Genomic DNA, 10,241 nt, shown 5'->3' on the forward strand with positions numbered 1-10,241 from the left:
GTGCCTTTATTTTATTTTAATAACTTACATAGAATACTTGAAACTAGGAAACTAGACATTTACTTACTGTAGAAAACAGTGTATTGTGATTCAAAACCCAATCCGTTCAATATGTGTTCTGCCCTGGAGCCCATTTATTGTTTTGTAAACTTAGTGTCTATGTGAGAATGTATTTATTATAATAAAACATTCATAAGGAAAATAGCATACGCTTTGTTTACTTGATATGTTGCATAAACTAGATTTTTTCTACCGTATCTGTTCAAATTATGATGAAAACATTCAATCTTCAGTCGGAAACCAATTTGTAAGCAATGTTTGGGAAAAAACTTTTTATACCCATATATTGTATCACTTTGATATTTTGTTAATGCTTTCTGTACATCTATTTACATATAACGACTTGTTTACAAGTTTGCTATTTTATCCACCCGTCATTGTTAAATGATTGGTATTGTTATTAAATATAAAGACGGTAAAACGTCATATAAATGGCCGTGTTTTATTCATTTATGTTTGTGACAAGAATTTAACCAAATTGATCACACTGGCAATTTAATGAAGAACACTGTCATAAAAATGTAATGTAAGAAATCAAATCTATATATGTATGCATTTCACTCGATTGCCTTTGTAATATTTCTCATATGATATTACCTCATTTATTCATGCTCGTATTGGAATGAGCGAAATAAAGGAAACTTTACTTATCTGGACTAAATGCTCTTTGTATTGTCCTTATGAACTTATGTTGAGCAATTATTTAGAATTTAAAATATAATCTCTATATAAGGCAACCAATCAAACGCCAAACCTCAATGATTCAGAGCATGCAACTGCTTTCACAGAACAATCACAATCTGTGAAAGTATTAACTTTCCGTGTATCGAGCATGTTGTTTATGACAGCATTTTAAATGTACATATATTATATAATTGATCATAGTAATTTTACATATTAAAAAAAAATGTATTCAAGCAATCAATGTGCGTACACAATTAATGCAAGCTTTTACTTTACGTTATGTTTCTTTGGTAAGTGCTTTGGATTTATAAAGATATGTGTTAATATTGTTTTACATTTGAAGATTGTCTTTTAAAAGATTTCATTTTTCTGTCTCTTCAATTTCCTCAAGGACGTCACTCGATTTAGTGTGGGACATCCAACAGAAACGCCATCTTCAAATCGCACTATCGTTCTTCAAATTGTCCGCAAAATATTGTTGTACCATATGTCTTATGCTTTTTCGGTATCATTCTAGTTATTGCCGGAAGTGCTCATGTGCTTCCCACTTCCTGTGGAACACTTACCATTATTAAGCCAACGTTCGTGAACAGAAACGTGACCTTGAAATTTCTCCCTCGTCATGGATGGATCTCAAACATTGTCTGGAAGTATGCTCTGGAGAGGGACGTTAGGCATAAAACGTTAAAAGGCCTGGAGGGACATGTTCGACAAATTGTTCATCATGGGCCGTACTATGATACTATGTTGCTCTTTGCGGATAGGTCTTACAATAATTCGAGATATCACATTGAATGTACTAATGTTATGATGATCACAAGATCAAACACAGTAAAGCTACACCTACATGGTATGTATACATATGCTGCTTTATCGGTTATGTTTATACTGGTGAATGGTTAATTGATGTGTATACTAGAACGTCCTGAAATTATCGTTAGCCATTTGTTTTGATTTAATAAACTGCATGTCTAAGTCTTGAAATAGTGAACTTTGAAATATTTTGATGTCAGAAATCAGAACTGAGTGTGACAGTCTGGTTCTCCTATCCCCGGAAATTAAATACGGAACAAATGTTTAAATCGCTTATTACCCTTCTGACCATACATTGGCCTTCGTAAATAATTTATATAATGAACGTATATGGTTGAAAGGACTTGAACAGCCTGTCAATCTTACACAATACCTTTATAAAGAGAGGAAAATGTCTAATTATTTGTACACTCTAAACATATACAATTTTATGGGATGGAAAGCTGGAAGTTACGTTTTAACTGCATTTACAACAAACTGGTTAAGCATACATGTAACGGGTAAGTCTCAACTAATTTTGTTGTATAAGACTGAGCGATTATGACGGATAAAACATGTTTAATATTTCTGGTTTACTGCTTGGAAATGATAACTAGCTCTTGCCTCATGTTTTAGAGAAGCAGCTAATTGGACCAATATGGGATAATTGCATTTTTGCAAAGTAAACACTTTGTTGTGTTTGGCGATGTTGTGACTTATAAGATCTCCAACGATGCTTATGTCCATGACCAGAAGAGCTGGACTAAATTGTGTCACATGGGTAAAGTTGTTTTTATATGTCACAAAGGGGATTATTTCTTTGCATATACATTTTTTGAGTAAACGAACCAAAATTAATAAAAGTTTATTAGTAAGTGTGTATTATAATGAAGTAGGAAGGATTTTATAGGAAGCACGATATAAATAATTTAACCCTTTCCTAAATTATACTTACCAATTTAACGTATAGGAATTATTTATCTTTGAAACTTCACCGTATAAATAGTGTATCGAATATTGTTCTCAACTTTCAGAGAAAGGTTCAGACCCTATTTTGAATATACCAGAATATACCACGATGAAAATACAACACTCAGTTGCGAGGTGTCAAATATACGACCACCAGCTTTGATTGAAATATCGGTTGACAACCAAGCAATCAGTGACGTTGTTCACGAGGATTTATTGAACGAAACGTCGAAAACATTCGCCAGTAAAGCTTCTATAATGAAAATAGACAATACTTGGAATGGAAAGGAAATGTGTTGTCGTAAAAAGTCTACAATTTCCGGAAATATAAAAGCCACCTGTAAAATATAAGACATGAAGTGTAAGTTAATGTAGTTTTTTATTCACAATCACCATCAGTCAATGGAACCTTTGCAACTTATTTGAATGATTTATCATCAATATTTATCTAACACTGTATACTAGATACTATTATAATAGTCGTCAAAAATAAGGACATTTTCATTTTATTGATTTATGAATCCGGTCAATGATGTGGGAACTTCTTCTGCTTAAATCTTCATTTCTGTTGTGATTGATAAAACATAGATTGCTGTTACAAAAATATTATTTAAACAAATAGATGGCCCCGTCGTCGATATAGCGGAGGAACTCAATGTAGAGGAAGGACGTAACGTGTCGTTTAGATGCAAACACAGCCATGGCAACCCTCCGCAGGAATCATCGGTTGTATGGACAAGAGCATTAAACAACCAACGTTGGGAGGATACTTTTCTTAAAATCACGTCTGTTCAGCGGTAATGACATTTATACATGTACAGTCACCAGTGAAATGGTACTGTCTGAAGGGATTTCTCTGAATGGAAGCAGTAACGGCACAATGCATCTAAATGTACATTGTAAGTGTATAGTTTTACACTAGTAGTAGATAATGTTTTAGTTTTATTGGATAAATGGAAATTTTTAAAGCTTGACCTGTTTTTTCTGGTCCTTCTAAACTATTGAATATACTTTAAAGAGACTACTGCACAAGTTTTACCCGTGCCTTTAGGTCCTTCTGAACCATTGGATGTATTTAAAAGAGACTACTGCATAAGTTTGACGTGTGGCCTCAAGTTCTTCTAAACAATTGAATATACTTCAAATAGACTACTGCACAGGTGTTACCTGTGTGTTTCTGGTCCTTTTAAACTATTGAATATACTTTAAACAGACCAATGCACATGTTTTACCTGTGCATTCAGGGCCTTCTTATCCATTTAATACACTTCAAATAGACTACTGCACATGTGTTACCTGTGTGTTCTGGTCCTTCTTAACCATTGAATTTACTTTAAAGAGACTACTGCCCACGTGTTAGCTGTGTGTTCATTTCCTTCCGGATCATTAAATATAATTTAAGTGATTCATAAACAGGTGTAAAGTGTATTTTCTAGTATTTCCAGATCATTGAATATTCTTCAAAGAGACCTCTGTACAGGTTTTACAATTATTTTCAATAATACATGAATAAAAAGAATAAACGAAGTCAAAACTGATGTGTTCATACGTAATGTGTTTTAATATCCGAATGGCGATCACTTCAGATTTATATAAAACAATATTTTATCATGAAAACACTATCATGTCGATCATCAATAAACTTTATTGTCTATTTCAGACCAATCAACAGTGACATTCTTTGCTGTTGGTTCGGGGTACAAGGAAAGTGTTACCAAAGCCGAAAACGACACAGTCATACTAGTGTGTGTTGTTAAGAGTAACCCTAAAGCTGAAATTAGCATCACAAAGGGCAACGACATACTTGAAGTTAAAGAGAATGGAAGCCATCTGACGCACACTATAGCTAGTTTGTCATGCTTAGATGCAGGTCTCTACTCGTGTACGAGTGCAAACTGATACAACCGCGATTAGCCGTCAAAAGAACACTTTGAAATGCATGTAACCTGTAAGTTATCATAATTTCATAGTGTATAAAATGTGTTTCTAAATAATATTTACTAAGTCAATATGATTTAATGATTCCCAAAATAGAAGAACACACATTAGCTGGAGCTAAGGGGCTTTGCCCGTGTTGCACCTACAGTTAATGTCTCAATCGATCCGAGACTGCCCTTGGCATAATTTGGATGTTGTGTGTGCTTCCGAATATATATTGTATTAAGCACTACCATGCACAAGTATTCCAGTCGTAAACACAAAGTTCTCTTGTCTATTTTTGTTCTTTTAGGTTCGGCCAGACGCCCGTACAATGTGAATGTGAAGCTTGTATTTTACGGTTCAGTAAATGAAAATGCGACGTTATCGTACACTGCTTTTGCATACCCTATACCTTCACCATGGCAATACACTTGGAAAAGATGCGTTGGAAACGAGACTTGCATTGTAATAACTGCAAATTCGTCCAAGTATATCATATCGATCAATGGACTGTCAAGTTTCCTTACTATAATTCAAGTAAAGGAAAACGACTATGTACACTATCACTTAACAATTTGGAATGGTATTGGTCGTGCATTGACAGAACGATTGCAATTAAAGAAACGTGGAGCTCATGGTAAGTCATGTTACTGTTTTTTTTACTTATGCTTGAATACATGGTTATTTAAATAAAGAGTTCGTTGTTTTTGTCACCGCCGGCAAGCAAGGATATATCTGCGACCTTACAGCCAAGTTCTAATTTTATATGCAGATAATAATTCAACTGTGACATTTAAGAGATTTCATTGCAAGAGATAACACACGTAACTCATGTTGCATCTGTCGGATGAAGTATTGCTGCCATGGTGATTGGATCTGTTATGGTTTTTTGTTGCATTTGGCGAAAGGTTTATCATTGCATTATCTGCGACTCTTGTGGTTTTCGTAATATAAGTAAGTATAGTTTTAAGTCGAGTTATGTTTATTTAGCAACATTCAGTAAATAGTGACACTTCGACTTAAACATATTTAAAATGCTACTAACATTTGTTCGTTTGTCATTTCATGATAGGGAGCATTTGTTAACATAGCCAGTAGTACTTGATGGAAGTAGAGACCCGTATAACGTTCGCAACACCCTAAACTACGGAGTAACTTGTTAAACTTTCAGATTCAAATTCGAGAGCAGAAGAAGTGCAAATGTAAGTGCGTTCCTTTTCTTTTTGTATTTATAATTTTAATATGTGTTGTGATTGAATAAGTACAACTTTTAGCGTAGAACTATAAATAAGTAATTCGCTGCAAACTGCTATTCGAGAAAGTGCCTTTTCTACATCCTCCGTATGTTTAAACTATATTACACATTTCATTTAAGGCCAGTTACAGACGAAACCAACTTTCCGAGCATTACGGAAATATTGGGTAAATAGTTTAATATACCCCAGTATATGATCAAATTGATTATATTAAAATATTTAATCAGAGAGTAGAACTTACCTACTAAGGATGAAATATATAAATAAATTATTATTTAATTAATCTACGCATATCTCGGTTTTCGTATATTTTTTTTATTTCAGAACTCACGTATATCTATGAAAATTCCACAGAAGTTGGAGCTCATGCGAGTGAAGAAAACACTGGCGAACCGCTTCCAGTCCATTACGAACCACTTCGTAAGTGAGTTCCCCTTATTGTAAATGGAAACACACGTTAATGTACTTTGATCTAAACAGTGCCTTATAATACCATTGTTTCGGTTTTGTGGAGAGGGACTTTCAGTGGCCATTCGTAAGTTCGTACCATCTTCAAGTCTAATCCTATACCTTGATATTGTATATATGAATCACTTTTAATATTTCTTTCAATAATAAAATATGTTTAAACGAATATCATTGTTAATTGATATTTATATGATTGTATTAATCTTTTATTTGCAGAAAAAATCCATATCGGGTATGTTAATTCTTTCTTATTCATAAGATAGAATACATTTTGATATAAATTCATTCATTTCATTGTGCAGAGAAGTAAATGATCAGGAGCTTATGTTTTCAAGTCAACTGGCAATATAGCTTAGTTGAAATTGAATACATTGTTATTTACAAACAATGGCACGTGTTGAATTTCTGTAGCGCCATTATCATGAGATCGAGATCTAATGAGTCTAATACACAAATTCCGGGAAACGAATGAATATGAAGACCTGCGGCAAGAGATTCGTTTCCAAGAGTACGAAAATATGGACGGACGCCAGCAAAGAGGTACTAGCTGCATTTATTGCATTCCATATGTTTCATATGTAATTTACTTCAGATTTTTTTTTTATTTTGGAGCATGTATTCTTAACTATTACACATAAGTTTAAAGACTGATATACTTGCACTATTGTTGTTTATTTTCGTTTTAAGGTGAACGGTTAAACAACAACACTAAAATGGGTTAGACAGGAAATGGAAAACCACATTTAAAACAGTGAACGATCAGCTTTGCACAGCGTTTATCAAGGATATGATTTCAATCAGAATTGAACTTTCGAAACTTGTTACAGTATAAAAAAGCAATATATATTTCCCAGCAAGCACCAGAATTTATCCAAGAAGTTCGCACCAAATTGTATGCAAACATAGCTTCAAATGATGTCGTTGAAATATTGTACCAGCTCTGTGCGCGACAACGTTTAATCCAGACATGGAAGCTGTAATCTCAAAACAATGAAAACTATCAAATGAAACAGTGAAATGCCACTTTTAAGAGCCGGAATTTTCATCGGAATATTCTGGGTTAAAGATTGGTGAAGAACAGGCGGGTGGGCGTTTGAGTTTTGTCTACAATTTTGCGTTTATGTTTTTTCTATGTTATAAATACAGCTGTTTTATCATATCTACATAAAACTTGGTCAGAATGTGTTTAAGTAGGATATCTAAGAATAGTGTGAACATTGATTAACTCTGTTAAAATAACAAAATCATTAGAACTAATATTAAGACAAAGCTAAGTAAACCTTTCACAAATTCATCAGCGTTAATTTTCCATGAAGCTCAGTCAGAATATTTCTCAGCATTACATTTAAATCCGTTGCAAATACTGGTCATAGCGGGTTAACAAATAGGTCACTAGGGAACGTTTTTATATAAAATGTTGTGTTAAAGTATCCGATTCCTCAGTTACGTCTGTTTGACAACAACAGAGAAAAGCCCATGTAGCTCAACTGTAGCAGATTGTTTAGGGACATTGATGGAATGAACATTAATCAGGTTCGACGTTGTTAGTTGGCGACTGGGCTTCTGCTGCAGTTTTCATTTTATTATTGATATTCAATATAATTAAGTTTGTTTGCATGTTAAAGTCATTAAGCAAAATTTAGACATCCTAAAATGTATAAAACCTTCTTGGTCTCTGTAAGAAAAAAGAACATTGTCAATAACTCACTTTAAATTGATATCGTTGTGAACAGCGCATATATCTGATATAACACATCGCTTGGGACACATATATCTTCGCAGTTTTTGCGTATTTTTCTAAATCGAAATTTACATAGCCAATTCAAAAATAGCGTCGGTTATTGTATCTGTTATAATCACTTGACTTTAACATGCTAAATATACACAATGTGAAATAGGAAACCATTATGCGCTAATTTTTAACAGGTAAACTCAGCTGTGACACCGACAAAAAAGTATTTTAACAATGTAAACTGATGTATTATAGGCCTCATACTAGCTCGTTTTGACAATTCTAGGCCTGTCTTGTGGACATTATGTATTTGCTGATTTTGGGACCATCTAGTGTGTAGTCCGTTTACTCTTTGTTCGCTCCATCTTCTGGGTATCGCCCATTTCAAAATCAATAGTTTACAATATTACATTGGAAACAAGAAGGACTATTCTAGAAGCCAATCAAAACACATGAATATGACACTAGACGGGTTGCACTTAATCTTCATAATTAAAAACCGTCAGTCAATTTTACAATTTCATTAATACACGCATAGCACTTTCTCTTTTTCGATATGTTCTTTTATATGATTATAAGTAATATGTTAATAAAATATAATGAACACATTTAAAAACAAAAGGAAATAAAAGCTACAAGGACATGCCTAAAAGCCTCATATTTAACAAACACCTTTCACTTCACTTGTCGCTTTTTAAAGTTTGAAACCACACCATTTCCAACATTGAAAGATGTATCACACGAATAATCCACTGTAAAAGACAAATACAGAAGATGTTGTCCTTTGATTGGAACTCTTCAATGGTAATGGTAATACCCAAATTGCTAACACCAATAACACTGGCTAAGGCATTCTAATTAAAACAACAAACCACACATACAAATCTTTTGATCACAAGGAACGACAAAATTAACCTATTTGAGGTAGAAATACGGGTCCTTCCTTGCTTTCGGGAGCATGATCACGTGTCCTAGCTGGATTCTGGGAGCATGCTTATAGGTTGTAGCTTGCTTCTTGAGGTAGGAATACTGTGTTAGCTTGCTTCTGGGACCATGCTTATAGGTTGTAGCTTGCACTTGAGGTAGGAATACTGTGTTAGCTTGCTTCTGGGAGCACACTTACGGTCCCTAGCTTGCTTTTACTGACAGATGTGCTGTATGCATTGTAACAAAAACAAATCCAATAGTATGTACGTATACAGTTATATTTCTCTACACATGTTGACTCCATTCGTTAGTTGTCGTTTTGTGAAAATAAAACAATCCAGTTTTATGGCTCTTGTTACGGAATGTTGAACACAAGTAAACGCAATTTGAATTCAGTACAGAACTGCGAATAGAAGCGTGCGCGTCTTTTGATAATGACAGATGAGATAGAACACTCGTTCATTACAAATGGTATATGACCGTCATAACGGACAACATGTATTTGGGTTATAAAACAAAGAAAAAATGAGCGGGTGTATGACTGTAACTTTTAAAGTGTGGCAAATGACTACACGTGTGAACAAGAACTTTATGTAACTTGCAGTGTGGCTAAAGGCTAATAGGTGAACAGGAACATATATAATTTGCAGTGTGGTGAAAAGTTACATATGTGGACAGGGAACACATGTAAGCTATATACGTGAGCAGGAATAACTGTAAGGTTAAGGCAACATAGGTGAACAGGAAGATATGTAACACGCTGCGTGGCAAAAAGCTACATATGTGAACGGGAACAACCTTAAATGTAAGGCAGCATATATGAACAGGAAGAAATGTACAGTGAAGTTTATACAAGTGGGCAGGAGCCCCTATAAAGTCAAGGCTGCATATGAGAACAGAAACAACTGTAAAACTTAGGCTACATACGTTAACAGGAACAAGTCTAAAATTAAGGCTACATATGTGGACAGGAACAACTGTAAAATTAAGGTTACATATGTGAACAGGAACAACTGTTAAGCAAAGGTTACATATTTAAGCAGGAACAATTGTAAAGCGATGGTAACATATGTGAACAGGAACAACTTATAAATTAATGCTACGTGTATGGGCAGAATGGGCAGGAACAGCTGTAAAGTTAAGGCTGCATAAGTGAACAGGAATAAATGTAATGCTAAGGCTACATGTGTGTACAGAAGCAAATGTAATGTTAAGGCTACATGTTTGTACAGGAACAAACATAATGACAAGGCTACATATGTATACAGGAACAAAAATAAAGCTAAGGCTACATATGTGAGCAGGAACAAATATAAAGCTAAGGATACATATGTGAGCAGAAACAAATATAAAGCTAAGGCTACATATGTGAGCAAGAACAAATATAAAGCTGTGGCTACATATGTGAGCAAAATAACTATAAAGTTAAGGCT

The sequence above is a fragment of the Mya arenaria genome, chromosome 5 (genome assembly GCF_026914265.1).
Source record: "Mya arenaria isolate MELC-2E11 chromosome 5, ASM2691426v1".
In the NCBI taxonomy this organism is placed as follows: Eukaryota; Metazoa; Mollusca; class Bivalvia; order Myida; family Myidae; genus Mya; species Mya arenaria.